Source organism: Microcebus murinus, chromosome 8 (assembly GCF_040939455.1).
Source record: "Microcebus murinus isolate Inina chromosome 8, M.murinus_Inina_mat1.0, whole genome shotgun sequence".
Taxonomy (NCBI): domain Eukaryota; kingdom Metazoa; phylum Chordata; class Mammalia; order Primates; family Cheirogaleidae; genus Microcebus; species Microcebus murinus.
The window spans coordinates 39225922-39248367 of NC_134111.1; the positions used below are offsets into that span (position 1 = coordinate 39225922).

Here is a 22446-nt window from a genome sequence, read left to right on the forward strand (position 1 = left end):
GGGTAGAGTTTGGAGGCCATCTCAGATACCCAGTTGTAAACGCCCAAGGAGGTAGTTGAAGGTCACCTTTAAGCTAGGCAGGTGTGGACTTAGAGCTTGTGTAAAGGGCATGCAGTGCACAGGCTTCATCTGGGGCGCTGATTCAGAATGCAGACTTCCAGGCCCTGTCCGTAGTGTTGCTTCAGCAGATCTGGGGTGGGGTTTGGGGATCTGCGTTTATGTCAAGCTCCTGGGTTGACTGAGGTTCTCCCTTTTGAGAATGTTTGGCACTCCAGATGGCCTGGCTATCTTTTAATTTCACTTCCTTCAGAGAGTGTTTAATAGCTTCTCAGACAATATGACGTTGATCTCTGGTAAAAAGCAACATCCAGGAAAATTGCTTGTTTTCAAAAACTTGTGTACATTCATATTTAATTCTGCCAAAGATGTGTTAATTAATTAATTATTTTTTTTGTGTGTGTGTGTGTGTGGGGGGGTCTTGCTCTGTTGCCTAGACTGGAGTGCAGTGATGTGGTCATAGCCCACTGTGACCTCAAACTCCTGGGCTCAAGTGAAAGGATGCTTTTTAGTTATTTGGATTAACATTCAAGAGTAACAAGCGGCCTGGTACATTGGCTCACACCTGTAATCCCAGCATTGGGAGGCTGAAATGGGAGGATCGCTTGAGGCCAGGATTGTGAGGCTGCAGTGAGCTATGATTGGGCCACTGAACTCCAGCCTGGGTGACAGAGTGAGACCCTGTCTTAAAAAAAAAAAAAAAAGCTGGGCGCCGGTGGCTCAGGCCTGTAATCCTAGCACTGTGGGAGGCCGAGGCAGGTGGATCCCTCAAGGTGAGGAGTTTGAAACCAGCCTGAGCAAGAGTGAGACTCTGTCTCTACTAAAAATAGAAAAAAATTAATTGGCCAACTAAAAATACATAGAAAAAAAAATTAGCCAGGCATGGTGGCACGTGTCTGTAGTCCCAGCTACTAGGGAGGCTGAGGCAGCAGGATTGCTTGAGCTCAGGAGTTTGAGGTTGCTGTGAGCTAGGCTGACGCCACGGCTAGGGGCAACAGAGTGAGACTCTGCCTCAGAAAACAAACAAAGAAACAAAAAACCACAAAAACAAAACAAAAAACAAAGTAGAAAGCACTCAAAATTAGGTTAATTCTTGCCTTTTAAGTGGACCTCTGGCAAAAGATATCTAGTCAAATTAGATTCTGAGTATTTTTCTTTCTTACAAAGAGGTTGGAGGGGGGAGTCTGGGGTGTGGGCAGGGAGGAGAACCCAGGGCTCTTGGTTTGCCTGGGAATGGCCTCGGTTGTCACTGATTACAAAGTCACTGAAAAGTACTCAACTCTTTGAAGTCTGGGTTTTAAATCCGATCAACCGTTTATTAGACCATTTGCTTGTTATTAGTCCTGACCAGCCTAGGTCCCCCTCTTTGTCTCTGTCATGTGTGTCTTTTTTTGGTGACTGGAAGCTTTGAAGAAAGGCAGACTAGGTTAAGGTACCAACTCATTCCCTCAGTCCCAGTGTGATCTGGGCAGGTTACACAGCCTCCCTGAACTATTTTCTATGAATTTGGAACAAGGGTACTTTTGGAGGTTGTTTTGGGAATTGAATGGCATGCAGTCAAAACACATAGACCTGAGCTAGCGAAGCTCCCTTAATCTCCAGAGGGAGGGTGACCAAGGCATCTGCCTCATTCAGCACACGGGTAAGTGCCTACCTGTTCTGCTAGGGCGTGTATCTAGGGCTGACCATGTGCACTGCTTTACAACCATTACCTACCTTAGTCTACTTTTCCCCCAGTGTTGGGAGGTATTCTTTTATGCCTGTGGCTGATACAAGTCAAGAAAGGGTTTTTTTGTTGTTTGTTTTTGTTTTCACCCTGTGTGTCTTTTTTGTTGGTGTCTGGTTACCCTTGGGATAATTTTTGCTTCTTTGTTTCTCTTAGTGAGCAAGGTTTGGGTTCATTAACTGCCTGCTGCTGATTAGTTCATTTTCATAATGTGTGGGAGGGAGGAGCCTCCTGTGTTGTTTTTTCCCCCCTTACCTTTGCTAAAAGCCATTACTACTTACTGCCTCAGTGACAGGGCCTCTCAGCTCCCAGCCCCCTTTCCTTAGTCCCCATCCTGATGGGAAGGGCACAAGGAGGAGTCTGCTTGCTCTCTGCTCGGTTTGTGCAGTCATTTAACATGAGCCAACTGAGCCCTGTTCCGTGCTAGCCTTTGTGCTAAGTGCTTAAACTGTCTGATTCAATCCTCTTAAAGGCCTTAAAGAGGAGCAGGCATTCTTAACTGCTGTACACCCATTTTGCAGGTGCATTTCTGTATAAAGGTGCACCCCTGAGCCTCCCACCCTTCAGGCTGGTGGGCCCCCAGTACCTCCTCCTGCAGTGCTGCCTTCTCTCCTTCCCCTGCCCACCCTCACTATAGGCTTCCCAGGGTGCTTTTCCTGGGGTGACTGTGTCCGTCTGGAATTGATCCTAAAGGACCTTATAGATCCTTTAGGGGTGTTGGGTCCAAAGATCAGTTTTAGTGAATGGTGTGGGAGCTGAGGATGCTGTGGAGTTGGGGGGTGGGGAGAGAAATGTAGGGCATAACTGGCTGTGCACAGGGAGCCCAAACTGCTGGCATGAAGCAGGGCTGTTGCAGCTGCTGGGGACTGCATGAATGGCCCCTGGAAGACCCTTCCTGAGTGTGCTAGCTGCAGCTTTGTGTATGCTTTAGGCAAACTTTTTTTTGTATATAATATCCTTTTTGTTTTCTGCTATTTTAGTCCTACATTCTAGGTTGCTTTTCACTGACTTTTTGGGGACAACAGTGCCCTTAGATTATCCATAATAATTATGAAGATGTTGAGTCCTTCAGGACTGCATATTTGACTGCCTCACTTAACTTGCAGCATCAAAACATGCAAGGGAACAGCGTAACGGAAGGAAGAATGATTCTGGAGTAAGTTGGAGTTGGTTTCAAATTTCAGCTCTCTCTCATGCCCTTGGATAAGTTTCTTAACTTTACGGTGTCAGTTTCTTCATCTGTAAAATGGGGATCATTGTGTTTCCTAGAAAATAAGACAGGGTCTTATATTTATTTTTCCTCAAGAAGACACCCTAGGGCTTATTTTCAGGGGATGTGTTATTTTTTTTGAGTACGGTACAACAATCTACACTTATTCAAATATAGTTAAGTCATCGTCTTCTGGAACATCATCATGACTCTCCAAATCCAGAATTCCATCTTGAATTTCTTACTACTCTATTTCCTTTAGAACCATTGGCCCCAATCTCTCATGTCAAGCAATAGAGCTCTCATGGGGCAGATGAGAAGGGCTGCTCATCTTCTTTACCGCTCTGTGATGAAATGCATGGGTTGTGCAGATCTGCTGCATAGCCACTCCCATCACCAGGTCTTATTTTTGGGGTAGGGCTTATATTGCACAAATGCTTAGAAATCCTGCTAGGGCTTATTTTATGGGTAGGTCTTATTTTCGGGGAAACGCGGTAGAAAAAATGGTACATATACCATTTTGACACATAATAGGTGTTGGGAACTTCCCTTCTTGTTTGATTCAACAGGTAATAAATTGTACCAAACTCTAGGCTGTTACAAAGATGAATAAGATGTGGTTTTTGTCCTGGAGGAAATTTAAAATCTAGTGGCCAACGCTGACTCATGCAAATTCATCCCGAGGAGATTAAGTGCCAAGACCCTGGTTGAGGCTGGAGCTGAGCCCGGCAGCATTTCCTCTGCCCTGAGGGTTGGGAGGTCCTTGCCTTTAGGGAGGAGGTGATGCCTAACCCCTGTCTGGAAGAATTGAGTAAGAATTCAGTTAAGCAAGTAAGGTAGGATGGGTTGTAGCCAAAGCAACGGCATGAGCGATGGATGGAGAGTATTAGGAGAACTATACTGTACGCCTCTGGGTCTGGCTGGATGGAATTGACTGTGAAGGAGAAAGTCTTGGAAAGTGATCCCAGAGAGCCTGGTGAGTGTAAAGTTACTGGTGGGCCTTGTGTACCTTGCTGAAGTACTTAGACTTGATCCTGTAGGTAGGTGATGAGGAATCACTGAGGGATTTCAGTTTGGGAAGGGACATGTTTGAATTTGTACCTCAGCATGGCTGCTGGGAGTGGGAATGAGCGTGAATTTAGGAAGGATAGAATGGAGACCAGGAGACTACATTATGGTTGTGATGACCACTTGAACTTGGGTAGGAATGGGAAGGATGGAGAGGCATATTAAAAGGCAAAATTAGTAGGGATTGATTGGTAAGGGATGGAGTCAGAGGAAGAAGGAAGAGTCGAGATTTCAGTCTATGTAATTGTGAAGGGTGTTGTGGATGCAGAAGGAAGGAATACAAGAGTAGAATTAGTCTCCCCCTCTCCCCCAAGGAAGATGAGTTTGGGGCACGTGACACTGAGGTGTCCATGGGAGTCTAGGTGTAGTTCAGCAGGTAGTTGGATGTTGGCAATAGGTTTTCGATGCTCAATGGGAAAAAGCCAGGGAGTTTAGAGATTAAAGTATACTGTTATTGATGAAATGTTAATGATACATGTACATTTCCTAGTAAGAGAAGAAGATGTAGAATTTGCTAGGATAGAAAATCAAAATGTGAGGAGAAATAGTGTTTAATAGCATCATCATGCATTTTTACAGTGCACGGTCTGGTTAAGTAAATTATGGTGTATCCATACAATAGAGTGATCTGCAGATGTTAAAAGAATAAGGTAGATTTATATGTGCTCTTAAAAATCACCAAGAATGTTATTAAATGAAAAATAGATGGTATGCATAGAATACCTTTAGAAGTATCTATAACAAACTACTAATGATGATTGCTTTTGGGAGGGATGTGAGGTCTAGAATAGAAAGTCTTGCTTATTGTTGCAGATTCTTTTGTGCTGTTTGGCCATTTTTTTCCATATTCATACATTTCTTTAAAAGATACTGTAAGGAGATGACTAACGTTGTACATTATCAGGTGAGCTGGAAACCAAGTGGCAGAACATAAAAATAATCTGTGCAATGGTATTGTAATAGTATTATGCATAATGCTAGACTATTTCATGCTCTGACAGTAATGCCATGCATGGGGGGAGAGTTTAGAGTTTCTACCTTTCACATACATTATTTGAGTCAGAATTAATCACTCCTCCATCTGTGCTTTCATAGCAATTAAAATATTTTAAGAATTATAAATGTTAAATGATACTCTGTGAAGTTTGGAAAGGAGAGAAAGGAGTAATACATGTTTCAGTACAGCAATCCTGATTTTGTTCCCTTCCTTCCCTTCCATTCTTTGCATATACCTTTAAAAAAATGTAGCTGTAACTAAAGTATACCTGTACTTACGGGCTTTTCTGTCTAATATGCTTTCACGCATTCTCCAGGTGTTGTATAGCTGTCCTCCTTAGCTTTGTAAATACCTGTTATTTTGTGGAGTGCCGTGATTGTTTCCCTGTGCCTCCTTGCAACCTCTGCTCATGCCCTCTCCAGCGTACCTGTGTTAATTCCCTGCATTGTTTTTATTTTATTATTTTTGAGACAGAGTCTCGCTTTGTTGCCCAGGCTAGAGTGAGTGCCGTGGCGTCAGCCTAGCTCACAGCAACCTCAAACTCCTGGGCTTAAGCAATCCTCCTACCTCAGCCTCCCGAGTAGCTGGGACTACAGTCATACACTACCATGCCCGCCTAATTTTTTTTCTATATATATTAGTTGGCCAATTAATTTCTTTCTATTTATAGTAGAGACAGAGTCTCACTCTTGCTCAGGCTGGTTTCGAACTCCTGACCTCGAGCAATCCGCCCACCTCGGCCTCCCAGAGTGCTAGGATTACAGGCGTGAGCCACCACGCCCGGCCAATTCCCTGCATTGTTGCTCCTCTCTTCCTAGACTCTTGGGGCTGGGATGGCCTCTTTGTTACCAGAATCAGGGCACAGAGAAAAGAGTGCAGCAAGTATTTTTGTAGGAAATAGATGTTCCTTCTGGACTTTACAACAGCATTTTAAGGTAGAGACTGAGCAGACAGTCCTCGGCCAAGGAAAGGAGTTGGGTTAAACAGTCTTCCTAAAGTCATACAGTGGCTACCTGGAAGTGACAGAACTCAAGCTTGAATTCAGTTCTCCTAACCCCAGCCAAGCTGTCTTTCCACTGTTTGTAAAATCAGAATTTTTCAGTAGGTTTTACAGAGGAGCAAGCTGATTGAGTTCCATTTAGAGCGAGTAAATCAGGATTTTGACCCTTTTGAGAAATTTAAGAGCTGTAGCTTGTATTTTGGAGATGCTTGATGAACTGGGTTCAAATCTCAGCAGCACTTTTTTTTTTTTTTTTTTTTTTTTGAGACAGAGTCTCGCTTTGTTGCCCAGGCTAGAGCGAGTGCCATGGCGTCAGCCTAGCTCACAGCAACCTCAAACTCTTGGGCTCTAGCGATCCTCCTGCCTCAGCCTCTCGAGTAGCTGGGACTACTGGCATGCGCCACCATGCCCGGCTAATTTTTTCTATATATATTAGTTGGCCAATTAATTTCTTTCTATTTATAGTAGAGACGGGGTCTTGCTCTTGCTCAGGCTGGTTTTGAACTCCTGACCTTGAGCAATCCGCCTGCCTCGGCCTCCCAGAGTGCTAGGATTACAGGTGTGAGCCACCCCGCCCGGCCTTCAGCAGCACTTTTGACAAGTTGTATAAACTTGGGTAAGTTACTTAATATCTCTGGACTTTAGATTCTGCTTCATATTATAAGGTTTGATATGTATATGGGCACCTACCCACAAAGGGTTATTTTAAGGTTAGGTGTTAGCACCTAACACATGGTAGGGGCACACTTAATGTTAATATAACTTTTTTCCAATGGTTTGACTAAAAAGAATAATACCAGTGTTGGTACAGGTGATGGAAAAGTGAGAGTTCCCATCCAGTGTTGGGAGAATAAATGGGAATAACTCTTCTGGAGGGCAGGCAACCTGTCAATGTGCTAATTTAAAACCTGCAAATCGGCCGGGCGCTGTGGCTCACGCCTGTAATCCTAGCTCTTGGGAGGCCGAGGCGGGCGGATTGCTCAAGGTCAGGAGTTCAAAACCAGCCTGAGCAAGAGCGAGACCCCGTCTCTACTATAAATAGAAAGAAATTAATTGGCCAACTGATATATATATAAAAAAAAAATTAGCCGGGCATGGTGGCGCATGCCTGTAGTCCCAGCTACTCGGGAGGCTGAGGCAGAAGGATCACTCAAGCCCAGGAGTTTGAGGTTGCTGTGAGCTAGGCTGACGCCACGGCACTCACTCTAGCCTGGACAACAAAGCGAGACTCTGTCTCAAAAAAAAAAAAAATAAAACCTGCAAATCCTTGGACCCAGAGATTCCAGTTCTAGAAATTTGTGCTAATGAAATAATTGTACAAATGCACAGTTATATTGCATGGATGTTCACTGCAGTATTGCTTAACAGCAAAAAAGTGGGGAAAACAAATATTTACGTCAAAAGGAGCTTTGGGGAAAACTGGTCATGCCAACAATGGAATGCTCTGCTCATAGCAGTTGAAATATTTTTTACAAACAGGTTGTTTGTACGGGCTGAGAGGGAGCTAGATGGAGTGATATGGAAAGGTGTCTTCTATCGATTGTTTAGTTGAAAACAGCAGGCTACAGAATACTGTGTATGGTATAATATGTAGGCTTTTTTTTCCCCAAAGTGTATATTATGTATCTGTTTGACATGTTTATATGCCAGGTTCTAAGCTAGGCCTATTTAAATGTATATATGTAAACAGGAAAAAAAAAAAAAAAGACTGGAAGATCTTTGGTGGGATTGAACAATTTTTTCTGTTTAAAAATTACCTTTATACAGCATTATTATTTCATTATTTATGTACTACTTTTATAAACCATATTTAAAAAAATACAAAACATTTTCCTCTGTTCGTAAAAAAGTAAAAACCTGGGCATTCTCTTTCTCTCCCTTCAACTTTCAGTTCTTAAATTTTCTTGTTAAGTTTTTTAGTAGTCAGTTTCTAAAGTCATCTCTGGTTTTTCTTCAGGGAAGACATTATCTTTTGTCCTGAGTTGCTTTTACTCCATAACAAATAGCATTGAATGCCTTTTGTGTGAATGAATGTGCTGAGGTTTGGCAGTGATGCTCCAGATATCTGCAGTGTATATTTGACAGTATTATTCTGGTCATTTTGAGTACTTGAAAAATTAAATCATTTTAATATGAAAAACCTTTCTAGTGGTTTGGATAGAGTATGTGCCCTATACATACTCTAAGGGGCTAATCTTTGCCTTGCTTGTTGTGGGGGTTAAAGGAGATAATGTGTGTGAGACACCTTCTGCCTTGTCTAGTTAAGTATTCAGCAAATACTAGTTCTTCCCAAACTCTTAGAGTTGAGATTAGGATTTCTGGGTGTCTTGCCACTGTGTTAAGGTTGCCTTATAGCTCTCTCTGTGTTTACAAGTGTGTGTTTTTAGAAGTGTTTGAGATGTGGTCGTGGTGGTGGCTGGCTAGTGGGCAGTTTTGTGTATTGAAAATTGCTGCAAACTAGGGCTTGGTCATTATTCCTCTTGAACTTTTTAAGTATAACAGATGGTTGCCAAGCGTTTCTGTTATTCTCTGTTAAAAAGCAGTTTTTAACGGGTGTAAATTCCAGCGTAAAAATATTAATCTTTGAAAACCCAGAGCTAGGCTCCTGTTATCAGCTGCTTGAGTGTTACCAAATGTGGTAGAGGCTAACCAGATCCCTGTAGTGATCCCTCTCCCCCAACCCCAGCGCATTGCCCGAGGGAGGGTGGGACACTTGGAAACTTCAAACCGAGGCTCTTGGTAGCTGTCAGAAAATCTTCTTTAGGTTTTTATCGAAAGGGATAATGAGAAACCTTCCAGGCCAAGAGGCAGTCTTATACCTGTCTCTGTTCGCTTTGGCTCCCTCTCTCCTCCCTGACCCCCATTTAAATCTTTCCTGACCTTTAAACCCCACATTTCTCAGGATGCTTGCCCTGACAGCCCTCAGTTCTACCCTTGTATTTCTGTCTGTATCAGACATGTTAGCACCGACACCTACTGCCTGACCTTTAGATTCTCATCGCAGGTTACAGCCGACTAGAGGGCATCTGCCAACCAACCTTTTGCTCTTGCCTGTTGTCTGGGCATCCCCTGCCCGGCTCAGCCCTGAATGCCACTCCACATGCTACACGGTGACTGATTCTGTGTTTCTTCTTTGTCGGGTTCAACACTCTATGTTTTGGAAGAATCCTCTGGAAGGTTTCCCACACAGCAAGCAGTCTTCTCTCCTTTAATTAAAAGAGAAGGAAAAAGGAACTTAAAATAATTTTGTGTAAGCCTGCCTTCAGTGTTTTTCTTTTCACAGACATATGCTAAATAATATGGCATACTTTTTTGTTGTATAGCTTGATATTTGTACACACGGTATATATATTCTATCAATATGTATTCTTCTGGAAATGATTTCTAATGATTCTATGTAATTCTCTTTCCAGCCTGTAGGTGTAACATAAATTTTCCAAGTGTTTACTTATTACTGAATTTTAAATAACACTGCAGTGAAGTATTCCAGTTTTAATTGAATGACCTCCAGCAATGAAACTGTGTTAAATTAACTAAACATAGCCATTTCTTTGAATAAATTTGTCCAATCTGTTCATCTTATTAGTCTCCTAGTAATCACTGTGGTCCAGAACTAAGCTGTCTGTCCTGGGGTACATTCAGACCTAAGTATTATAGTATTAAGGATAAAACAACATGTATACCAATAAGAAGGTGGTGGCAGGTATTTAAGTAAATAAGACTCTACATATTTAGGCACTAAAGAGCTTTAATGGGCGCTGCCTGTAATCCCAGCACTTTGGGAGGCAGAGGCAGGAGGATTGCTTGAGGCCAGAAGTTTGAGACCAGTCTGGGCAAGATAGTAAGACACCATGTCCACAAAAAAATTTAATTTTAAAAAAACTTTAATGTATACAAATTCAAAATGAACCTGTAGCTGTTTGTGCCTTTGTGTGTGTGTGGAAGGGGGGAGGGGTTATTGAGATATAGACTGTGAGAAAAGAATCTACCTGCATGACAGTTGTATGACTTAGCCACTGAAGAGAGTGGGGGAAAGGTAGGTAACTTTGGAAAATGAGTGTTTTGACTATTGTACATAAGTGTGTACTCACAGGTTAGGATACACACATGTATTTCCTAGATGTGTCCACTGATAGGGCTTGGAAGCAATGACATTCCAGTAGCAACAAGCACACCCAGATTTTGGTTCCTAAATAGCATTCTCCAGTAACAATAACCATGACTCCTTGAAGAAATGGATAATTATAGGTCAGGAGCATCTTCCATTGTCAGAAAAAAAGGAAGTGCTCATAAAACAAAGGGTGTGGGCATGTCAAAAAGATATAGGAGCCAGCTTCCTAATAGCCAAAGCTGGAATAATTTGAGAAACAAAATAAATAGCATAGTACTGTATTATAATTGAAAGTATAAAATAATTACACCTGTACATAACTTTATACTAGAAGAAGAGATACCTTCCTTATAGAAGAATTTCAAATAATTTAGATACTTCCCTCTTAAGGAGCTAGGGCTTAATTCCCCCACCTCTTGAGCTGGGCTGAATTTAGTGACTCACTTCTAAGGGATCGAGTATGGAAAGGGAGGAAAAAGTAAGTTTATAGTGGAGAAACCTGACAAACACCACCTTAACCAAGTAATGAAAGTTAGCATCACCAGTGGTAAATCATGTTGAAAGCATGTACAGTCAATATGGTGTGATGAGAAGGCACTTCACGTCTGTGGTCTTCCCCCAAAACCCATAACCCCGATATAACCATGAAAACATGAGACCAATCTACAAAATACTGGACCATTACTACTCAAGACTGTCAAGTCATGAAAAACAAGGAAAGACTGAGAAACTGTAACAGACCAGAGGAGAATAAGGAGGTAGGGCAGGTAATTACAATGTGGGATCCTGGATTGGGATCCTCGAATGAAAAAAGGACATTGGTAGAAACATTGGTGAAAACCCAAATGGAGTCTGGAGTTCAGTTAATTTTTTAAAAGGGCACTTAAAAACATTTGCTTCCCAACATTTCATTATGTAAACATTCAAACATAAAAGTCGAAAGAAATGTACGGTGAACATCTTCATACCTGCCACCTAGATTCTACAATGTAAGATTTTGTGATCTTTGCTTTATTACATATCTACCCATCAATCCATCTTATTTAAAAAATTATTTTAAAGTAAGTTGTACACATAAATACATGTGACACCCCCCCCCCCCCCCCAAAGCCTGTTTAAAATGTAATTTCTACACTCTCTGCCAAGGTTGTTGTCCAGCACCTATCGGGCCTGTCACAGTGGATACTATGTCTATGGTTGTGCCCTGTTGAGCCTACAGGACCATGAGAAGTTGGAGAGGATGTCGGTTATAGAGGCACGTTCCAAAGTGATCACAGATGTGTGTGATCAGGTGACCATGCTTGACCGACGTGGGTCTATACTCGTGGGCAGTGGGGCATCGTGGGATCTGTGAGCATCAGGATGTAACAGCTGCTTTCCTGGCATGAGGACAGTTTTAAGGAAGTCTGGAAGGGATGGTGCATCTGGTCTGAGACAGCACCGAGCTGCTGAAGTTGTAGTGTGCAGTGCCTGAGCATTTATCTGGGGAGAGCCTAAGGCCTGCCTCACCATGCCATTCTCCCTTCCCTCTGATCCCCTGGGAAAATAAATAGAGCTGGAGGAGAGAGGCTTTAGTTCTGGAAGGGAGTAGGAGGACTGACCAGCTCATCAGTCAGGAGAGAGTGCAATTACGCAGAAAGGACAGAAACCACTCCCTGAAGGCCACAGACTTGGGGATTTGCCCAGAAGAAGACCTTACAGCTGCTAACAGTAGCCCTATTCAGTTTGGGGTGCATAATGATTTTTAAAACTAATCAGGAGCCAAAGCCTGAGGCTGGGGACAAATACAAATATCTTGTTGACAGAGCAAACATCTATATTTTTGTCAGATAGGAAGTTGCTGGGAAGGTCAGAGTGATGTAATGGTGTGCGGCTAAGCCTTCATCCTTAAACAGATGGGCCCCCAAGGTACCATCTGCAGCTCCCTGGGGCCCTTCGAAATCACTTCCTATAAATTAAATTGTCCTAAGTTAGTATTGTGAAATTAATGTGGTAGCCATACCAGAAGCAAAGCTAGACAAAGGAAGGAAATTTCCACTGAGTTACCCGTTTCCTTTTCCTCCCCTGGTTTATAAATAGACCTGAGATTTATTATTTTGTCAACTTTCTTGTAGCATGTGAATATTGTTGCCTCCCCAAATAGCCATCCAAAGTAAACTTCCCTTTCATCTCTTAAGCTTGGACAACTGCATTTATCCCTACCTAAGCCATTGTCAGCTAGATATTCTTCATAAACTGTCTTTTTCTATTTTCGGTTTTCTGTTTTTGTTGAGGAGGAAGTAGTGTTTTTCTTTCTGGTTTTTTCTTTCATCAAAGGGATATTTGTTCTGGAAAGACAAGGGGAAGGGGTGTTTCTCAGTCTAGATCAGAGGCAGAAAATGTGGGGCATCGTATGTAAATGGCTGGTGATGAATCTAAATTGGCGACATTTTTAATAAAACATTTCAGCATAGAAAGCAGGGTCTGATGTGCTCATCCTTTTATTTATTCAACAGTTCTTGGCACATTGATGTGCCAGGCACTGAGGAGTCGTAACGGATGATGCAGCCTCTGTTCTCGGGGAGAGAGAAAATCGCAAAGTGAAGTTTAAGGAGGTGCTAGAGAAGCTGGAGGAGGAGGAATAAGGGGGGCCTTCCTGGAGGAGGTGATGCTTGAGCTGTGTCCCAGGGGAGTAGCCAGGTGAGGTGGGGGTTGGGTAGGGGAGACCCTAGCGGAGGGGTGGAAAGTTAAATGGTAGATGGAGCTCAGCCAGCGGGGAGCTGAAAGAGAGGCTGAGGGAAAGGTTGGTTCAGAATAGGAGTAAGAGGAAGAGCCCGGGAGGTGCTTGTGGCTCAGTTGGTAGGTAAGGAGTAGGGAAGGTAGGGTGTTAGCACATCAAGCTTGCTGGCTTCGCTTTTCTGGGTAAAGTGGGAAGAAAGGGCATTTGCTAGAGCAGGACTGAGAAAGATGATAAGAATTTTCAAACAGTGGTTGTGGAGAATGGAGGGGGGCTTTCTTAGGCTACTAAGGGCCTTTCTGGGTCAGAGAGTTCAAGTGCATTGGCATCTTTCTGTGGTCTTTGGGCCCGGGGTGTAGGTGAGGACAAGCTGAGTTGTGTTGATACTCATGGGTGTGGTCAAGGAGGAGGGCTGCAGAGTCTACGGGGAGAGCTGGATGGTTAGTGGTGGGGTGCGTGCTGTGAGGTAATGAAGATGGGACACACTCAAGGGACATCAAGGAGCAAGGACCCCTGGGGAGAAGGGGCTGTGAGAGTCGGAAGGATGGGAGGTTGTGGGCATCAGGCAAGAACTTTGAAATATGCCTCTGGCTGTGAGGTGTGACCCAGGGAATGGCTGGCCAGAGCCAGGAGCCAAGGACCAGAGCCCAAGTGCATCTGCATCACTTCCTGACCCTGTGCCTGGCGCTGCCCTTCCTGCTTTGAACTGTTGGTTTAACAAGAGCTCCATGAATAGGCACTATCACCATCCCCTGAAGAGGTGAGGCCACCAGAGGAGGTGAAGAGGTTGCCTCAGGCCACGCAGCTAAAATGTGGTGGAGTTGAGGTTCTAATCCAGGTTGTCCCCTCTGCTCTTGTTCATTTAGGAGTTGACTGTTGGGGAAGAACGTCTCTCAGGAGAAAGGGCAGACCAGAGAATTGTGAACTAAGCCTCTCCTCTTCTTTTCCTGGTGAATGAGAAGTCACCAAAAATAGGTAAGACAGCTGAGATTTGGGGTAGGTGGTGGTAGGACTGTGAGTGGTGAGAGCCTCAAAGGAGGACGAAGTTTCACCTGAAGTTGGAAGACAGATGGGCTGGAGAAGGTCTGGTCTTTCTGCCCGTCCAGAGCCACACTTGAACCAGTGCCTCCCGGTGGAGTGGGGTCCCCTCAGAAGCACAGAGAGGAGTTAGTGTTTAATGGGTACAGAAATTTCATTGGAGAAGATGAAAAAGTTCTATAGATGGTTGGTGACGATGGTTGCAGAACAATGTAAATGTACTTAGTGTCACCGAACTGTATACTTAAAAATGGTTAAAATGGTAAAATTTGATGTTTTGTCTATGTTATCACAATAAAAAAAATAAAAAGGTGGTGTAGGGAGGGAATGATAATTGTTATCATTTATGAAAGTTTTCCCTGGTACAAAATGGGCAGTTATTAAATATTTGAATGTCTGCTGGGGATTTTGCTAAGTGCTTTGTGTGTATTTTCATTTAATCCTCACTTTCTGAGATGAGGTAAAGCCCTGCTGTGCAGATGAGGAATCTCAGGTTTAAAGAGATTAGGCAACTTGCCCAAGGTCATGCATCCAAGCAATGCTGTAGCCTGGGTGCAACCATATCCCTGACTCCAGAGCCCTTGCTTGTACCAGAGCCCTTGCTTGTATCCCTTACGGAATTGAACAGTAGAAAGAAGGTTCCAGAGACTGTGGGAGAGGGAGAATGGAGGGGGTTGTGGATAGAGGAAGTACCTGGAGTAGGGAATTCTGGATGAGGAGAGGAGGGTGGGGGGCAGGGGAGCAGCAGGACCACAGGAAAGAGAAGTCGGATGGCAGGGACCACCCTCCAGTGTCCAGACTGGGCATGTGCTGTGACAAACTGGCGCAAAGTCCAGGTAACACTGACCTGGTCTCAGAAGAGGGCTGGAGGTGACAGAGAAGTGTAAGGGCCAGTGTGGCCCTTACACACAGGGATCACACAGGGGATGCCTGTGTGATCTACAGTTAGTCTTGTCAGCAGAAGATTCTTCCCAGCCTGGGACTGGTGGCATGGACAGCGTGGAGAAGGGCTCAGGCTGTACTCCCTTCTCATCTTCATCCTGAACTCTCCTTCCTGCTGACCTGTGCGAGGGAGCCAGTCTGCCATTGAGTCTGAAGTCAGCAACATGATACTGAATTTAGGTGCACAAATACAGGGAAGAGGAGGAGGCAGAGAGGAGGATTGAATATTTTTCTAATGCTGACAGAGCAAATACCAGAGGTGAGGTTAAATCATGGCCAACTACCAGGCTTTGTAGACGATCAGCAAACTGCAAACAGGTTTTTATCCTATCTAGCAGAACAGTATGAAATATATACACCAGGAAATAGATTTTACCTGGCTCCCCACGAAGAGTTTTGAGGTTGTAACCTAAAGCTCCTAAAGGTGGGTCTTATCTTAAGTGGTGGCCAGTGGTGTTTATGATCCCTCAGGTGGAGACGGGGGCCTGTCTCAGATATTTAGGTTTAGTGGGGTGTTTGTGCACTGATTATAAGGGACCTCTTCAGAGCTCCTGTTACCATTTTTACTTAATATGTTTACTTTGGATTCAGCAGGATTCTTTTATTCTCCTGCCCGTAGTTTTAAATTCTGTGCTAAAAGGCAAGACTGCCTGAGCAGTGCTTTCGGTGTGATAGTGGTGATCACGGAAAGCGTGCTCTGTGGTTATATAATTATTTGGAATAAATAAAAAGGTGTCTCATGGTAGGTCCTGCAAGGGCAGCCTGGAAGTGGCATTGTTGGGGATTAAGTTGCACTGCAGTTGAATCTTGCAGCTGTCAGACACGCGGTAGGGCAGCTGTAACCTCCAGGTGTAAATAGACTTTCATCAGCATCACTGAAAAGTGCTGGGAGGATCCAGGGCGCTGCGGGATGCTATCTATCACGAGTCGATTGCAGAACCTTATTCCTGGCTGCGATGTGTTTTACTCCCCATAGCTGGCTGGATCCATAGAGCTTAACACAGTTCATTTCCAGGAAAGGTAGAGGGTGTATATGTGCTCGTTGATGTCAAACTCTGATTGATCATTTCACTGTCCCCTTTTCTGCCCTAAGAAACAGTTGGGGGCCGAGTGGAATTTGCCTTAAAGTGAAAATAGGGCTAAGCTAATGATAACAAAAGTAGTCCTTCGTTTTGGGAAATAATAATGGCTAACAGTATAATGGCCAGTTACCTTCTGTGCTTTCTTGGGATTACCTAATAGGCTGCTTGAACACAAGATTTTTTCATTTATTCACAGCTGCATCCCTCGGCCAAGAACAGTGCCGGGCACGTGGTAGGTGCTCTAATAAATGAACTTAGTACAGGTGAGGATGCTGAAGCACAGAGAGGTTAAATTGGCTGCTCAAGGCCACACAGTTAATAACTGGATTCTTTGACAATAGGTAGATGAAGGAAGTAGGAGTCTCAGGGAATAATGGTTTGTCTTCAGAACTTCCTCATTGAGAATAGTATTGTGCATGCTTTTAGAGGAGGTGTGAGTTTTACAAAAGTGAAATTTTTCTATCTGTTAATAGATACTAATTTTTAAAATTAATTTTATTAAAAATATAATTTATGATATTTTATAATTATGTTATGAGGATTAAGTGAGAAAGAACTTAGAACAATCCCTATATTTTGTAAGTGCTAGAAAGTGTTTGAAAATTTGCCGTGCATGTCATTTATTTTTTTTAAAGGATGTTTGATTGCTTACTTGGTTTCAGTTTTGAAATCATGGCAAAATTTTTTTTAATTATAGAGATGTCTTTAAGAATAGACTTGAATAAGAACATATAATTCAAAATATAATAGGAAGCCAAGAGTGAGGTTTGATTTTAGTAACAATAATGTTATGTTACCATTCTAAACACTGCATGAATATAAAATATTTTATTATACAAACAACTAGAATATAACATTTTAATAGGAATTGTCCATAGAGCACCAAGAAAAGTATATTAGGAAAAAGTATTATTGTTTAGCCCAGTAGTCTTTAAACATTTGTGACATTGCAGTCTTAGCAATAAAATACTTTTTGCTCACATCTGTATCATTTATAAATTTATAGTCACACACTTACTAATAAGCTCTTTGCATTATAAAATATACTAAATAGAAATAAAAGAATGACACAAATAAACATGATTTGAATATTTAGGGTTTTTTTTTCCTGTACCCCTGGAGATTACCTTTTACCCTCTTTTGAGACATCTGATTTAGAAAGACAGCATAATCTAGAAGAGGAAGCACACAGCATTTTTTGAAGGAGGTTTACTATTTTTCTGGAGTCGGATGTGCATGAGAAATTGACAGAGGTAAACTGTCAGGCAGACTGAGTGTAGGATGTTTGGAGAGTTAACCAGAAAGCTATCCTTGGCCATCTATCTAAAAACGTTGATGATTAAAGGATTAAAGTGTCCCCATTAGAATTGTCAGTCCACTTCCTTATAACTGATAATCCTGGACACTATGAAATAGAAGAAAAAATATAGTTTATACACAACATATGCAAATTTGCTTTTAAATTCAAAAGGTGTTTCAACAACTGTCATGTACCTTATCACATTGCAGTCCGTGATGGACTGCACGTACTAGCGGCCCCATAGGATTATAATACTGTGTTTTTACTGTACCTTTTCTGTGTTTAGATGCAGAGATACTTACAGTTACCTGCAGTACTCAGTAGAGTAACATACTGTTTGTTACTTTGTTGCCTGGGAGCAACCACGTAGCCTAGGTGTAGTAGGCTGTACCAACTAGGTTTGTGTAAGTGCACTGATGTTCTCACAACTAACATTGTCGCCTGACCGTGCATTTCTCAGGACCTATCCTTGCCATTAAACACATATTACTGTATTTCTGAATGGAATGGTAAGGAAGCTAAGTTAATTATTTGGAAGTGAAAAGTGGAAGTAAGATGAAATCACTGGTCTGGACCTTGGCAAGAGGGGTAGTGGGGAGGTGACACTCTGCTTATGGTCCCCAAAGAGACCAGGGTAGAGGCTGGCTGAAAACTCTGGAAAGGCAGAGGCAGAACCTAGAGCGGGGTGCTTACCTTTGTTATTGTGTAATACTTGCTGGTAAATAATCTTAGTTTCTCCACAAATTAACGTTTTCTAAGATTATCAAATCCTTTACCTGTTTCTAGATTTAAAATATCGTATAAAGAAAGACTATCAAGTTACACTGGATTCATTGGTTGAGTGCTTTGTCCTTGTGGGTCAGATTCAAGCTTTTGTAGTAATTTCATTTATGAATGAATGAATGAATGAATGACAGGATCTTGTTATCACCCAGGCTGGAGTGCAGTGGCATGATTATTGCTCACTGCAGCCTCTAATTCCTGGGCTCAAGTGATCCTCTCACTTCAGCCTCCTGACTAGTTGGAACTATAGGTGTGCACCACCATGCCCAGCAAATTTTTCTGTTTTTTTTTTTTTTGTAGAGACAGTGTCTCACCATGTTGTCCAAGCTGGTCTTGAACTCCTGGCCTCAAGTAATCCTCCTGCCTTGGCCTTCCAAAGTGCTGGGATCACAGGTGTGAGCCACCTTGCCCAGACTAGTGGTTTTATTTTTGAGAAAATTTTTATTTTTTATTTTTCTCAAGAACATTTATATATCTTTTTAATTAGATTAGTTTTACAAGCAACTTGAGAGTTCTTTTCATAACAAAACACCGCTTTTCAAATAACATGACTTTATAGTCTGTTTATGAATCCTGAAATTTTCTGCCTGCTATTGATAAAGGTCTGTGTTTTACAGCTGGTGAGAAAATTTTTATTACAAGAGAAAGCAGCTATTGCTATTTTTGGAATTTCAGCTTATACTGTGGTTGATACCTACAATTTCTGTTGCAAAGCATGCCAGTATTCTGAATTGCATCCAATACAGGTTGGTGGTCCAGATCATTACTTGCAAATTGATGAATCCTGTTTTAGCCACAAAATCAAGAATCACAGCTGTGCTCCAGAGAGGGAAATATGGGTTTTTGGTCAACCAGCTATTGGTTATTTGGAAATTGTTGCTGACTATTCTGCCCAAACTTTGCTGCCTATTTGCAACTTGCATTATAGTTCAGCCTAGTTCTGCCATTTGCCCTTGTTTGTGGGCTGTGTGTAATATCATTCAGTCTCTCCTTGGTTTCCAACATGCCCAGGTTAAACGTAATGATCCCAGATTCTGTTTCATGTCGCTTTTTGGCATGCATACCCAAAACATTGAGTCCTATATTTGGTCAGATTTGTGTGGCATGATTGATTTGGAAATAATGTTTTCAATTTCCTTTTACTGCATATATCAGAACAACTTTCTGTTAACTAATATGGTGTTTTGACTTTGGGTTTTAGCATGTTTTAGAACAAATATTCCAGGATAAGTCTTATAGTAGGAGTTCAAGGCAGAATTCATTAGCCTTGTGACATTTACTAGCCACCTCAGACCATCAAGTGGTAATGAACATGAATTCATTTCGAATGATGGTTTGGGTAAGCTGATCATCCATAGTTTCCTATTGATCTTAGAGACTGGGTCTAACTGCTGAAATAAGTTGGCAGTTTCAAACAGATTTACAATGCAAATTATTATTTTTGAAACATTAAAAGCAGGTCCAAAGCTTCATTTTTCATTTGAGAGTGTTTAAAACTGTGCTTACAGCCATTTTGTCCCTCAGAAAACTAAAAAGAGAATTATCATATGATGTGCAATCCTACTACTGGGTATATATCCAAAGGAAAGGAGATCAGTATGTTGAAGAGATGTCTACACTCCCATGTTTATTGCAGCTCTGTTCACAATAGCTAAGATATGGAATCAACCTCAGTGTCAACCAGCAGATGAATGGGTAAGGGAAATATGTGGTACATATACACAGTGGAATACTATTCAGTCATAAAAAATGAAATTCTGACATTTGAAGCAACATGGGTGAGCCTAGAGAACATTATGTTAAGTGAAAGAAGCCAGGCACAGAAAGGTAAATACTGCATGATCTTACTTATATGTGGAAGCTAAAAAAGTTGATCTCGTAGAAGTCAAGAGTAGAATAGTGGTTACCAGAGGTGGAGAGAAGTAGTGGAGAGGGGAGGGTAGACAGCCAAAGGTTGGTTAACTGATACAAAAGTACAGTTGGATAGGAGTAATAAGTTCTAGTGCTCTATAGCAATACAGGGTGACTGTAATTAACAGTAATTTACTGTATGTTTTCAGATAACTGGGAAAATAAATTTTGAACATCCCTAACACAACAACATGATTAAATGTTTGAGGTGATGGATATGTTAGTTACCCTGATTTGAACATTGTACATTATATGCATATATTGAAATATCCTATTGTACCCCCCTCCCAAGAAAAGGTCAGCACTAATTTAAAAACAAACAAAAAGCAAAATGCTGTGTACTTAGTGCTGAGAAGAAGGTGGAATTTGAAAGCATTTCAACATGATGGCAGATTATCTACAAATAAAAATATTAAAGTGTTAATGGAAGCATTTCACAGCAAGTGAGAAAAGATCCTTTTCTGGAAGTAGGTGGGCCAGATATTAAAGAACCAGAGGAAATAGCAAATACAGACCATTTGTGGGAACCTTCCATTCCCTCTGGAACTTCCTTGAAAAACAGGCTATGTAGGGAGCTAGTCTTTGGCAGTATTCAGTCAGCTCTGGAGAAGTTTTCTTAAACGGTAGTTATGGTATCATTCGGAGAACACTAGTGGTAAGTGTTCTTATCCTTAATTTTACATGAAAAAAGACAGTCACTTTTATAACATCGTTTGTTGATGTATTTATGGCTTAGATGGGGGAAATGTGAGAAACTATGATAGTTGGCAAATACTTAGAAATGACAGGAATAGAATTAGAAACTGATAAAATAAGAATTTGGGGTTCCTGGGAGTCCTTGGGAAAAGTGGCCTCACTGAAAGAGTCAATCAGGGAAAAGTAATGCTGCTTCCAGAGACATTACTCACTGGGGGAGCGCAAGCATGCCCTTCCTCACCCTTGCCATGGGAGGCTGTGGGAGTGTCGGTGCAGGGCCTGGCCTGGGCACGTGAGCCTGCAAACCCCTTTGCGTCCTCCCCATTGTTAGTACAGTAAAGAGAGATTTCACACTAACATGTGGCTCTGGCTTACAGATTCTAATCTGCCAAATCCTATTTCAAGGATGTTAAAGGGGACGACATTCAGAACTATGTGTTTGTAGAAATGAATGAAGAGCACTTAAAAGTTTTATCTGAATGACTTTCATTTTCATTCTAAAAAAAAAAAAAACGAAAGAAAGGTTTATTGGAATAATCTCCTAAAGCCCCTTCTGGTTCTGAATGAGTGTGTCCATTTTGAATAGATGAGGATAGGAGGTGACATTTATTTAACACAACCTCCTATTCCAGGAGCTGTATGTACAACAGTTGCTTTAATCCTTCATTATTTTATTCACTCTATAAATCACACTTATTAGGTAGGAATATCACTCTTCCTATTTTACAAATAAGGGTGAGTAGCATGGACAAATTCACTTAGCTACCACCAATAGGTAGCTGAGCTGGGACACATTAGGAATGGTTATAATAATAGTAATGGTTATAATAGAATGGTTATAATAATAGTAACAGTGAATCCTTGTGAGTTTTGAAAAAAGTTAGTGTTTTGGGTGTTAGAGTTGTTTTGTTTTCTGTATTTCTTCCTATTGTCTCACAGATTACTTGAAGTCACAAAACTTTTTAAAGATAGGAAGATCTCAAATTCTACCCCTTGAAGAAGAAACACTAATTTTTTGGATTCTCAGGAGGGGAGAGGGCAATAAATGATACCCCAGTTTTCCGTCAGTTCTGAACCAATTCTGAGAGGCAAGGAGAAAGAATACATAGGGAATTCAAATTGCACCTTTTTTTTTTTTTAAACTGATAGAACTAATATTGGAGAATATGACTTAAGTATTTTTTTTCAATAATCCGAGACTTATGTTTTGACTAGATGACTTAAGTATTTTTTAAAAAATGGTTGTTATATGTACCAACAATGGGCTTCCTACTGCTGAATTCCATCTAGACAGCCTTGCCCACCTGCTCACTGACAGTGCTGGACCATCAGGCCCTCCCATGTGGTGGCTGTGGTGGCCAGAACGTTGACCAGACTTAAATGTATGCTTGCAGAGTAGCTTGGCATCCGAGAAGATGAGGGAAGGGCTGGGACCTGTCCCCAGTTCCTATTCCTAAACTTCATGGATTAGGTAAGTCACTAGGGCTGCTAGGAAGGGGTGAGTGAGGGGCCAGGAGAGAGGCTCAGATGATAAGCTAGAGGGGTGTTCTTCACATGCAAGAGGAACCAGGCTGCCCCCAGCCCCCAGTGTAAATGCTCTTCTGTTTCCCAAAGCCAACATTGTTCTGAATGAGTTGTTTTCTTCTACTTGAGATTCCAGCATTTGTAAAAGTGAAGTTGTTAGATTAAAAAGAAAAGCAGAAAAAACCCTAATCTTGTTGTTTTTGTTTTAGTAGAAGTCAACGTAAAATATGTTAGCATATGTTATTCATGCAGTGTTCTAAGTTGGTATACGTGATTGTGCCAATA

General features: G+C 41.8%; 1 protein-coding gene across 4 annotated transcripts in view; it reads left to right on the top strand.

Annotated features, from left to right (window-relative positions):
* Positions 1-22446, top strand: part of TANC1 (tetratricopeptide repeat, ankyrin repeat and coiled-coil containing 1) — a 225168-nt gene that overhangs the window by 14822 nt on the left and 187900 nt on the right. For 3 of the 4 annotated variants that reach the window (XM_012745247.3, XM_012745253.3, XM_012745252.3), the window contains exon 2: positions 13752-13860. The exons of the other annotated variant lie outside the window; for it this stretch is intronic. The gene's annotated coding sequence lies outside the window, so the exon portion shown is untranslated. The remainder of the gene's footprint in view (positions 1-13751; positions 13861-22446) is intronic. 4 annotated transcript variants of the gene reach the window in all.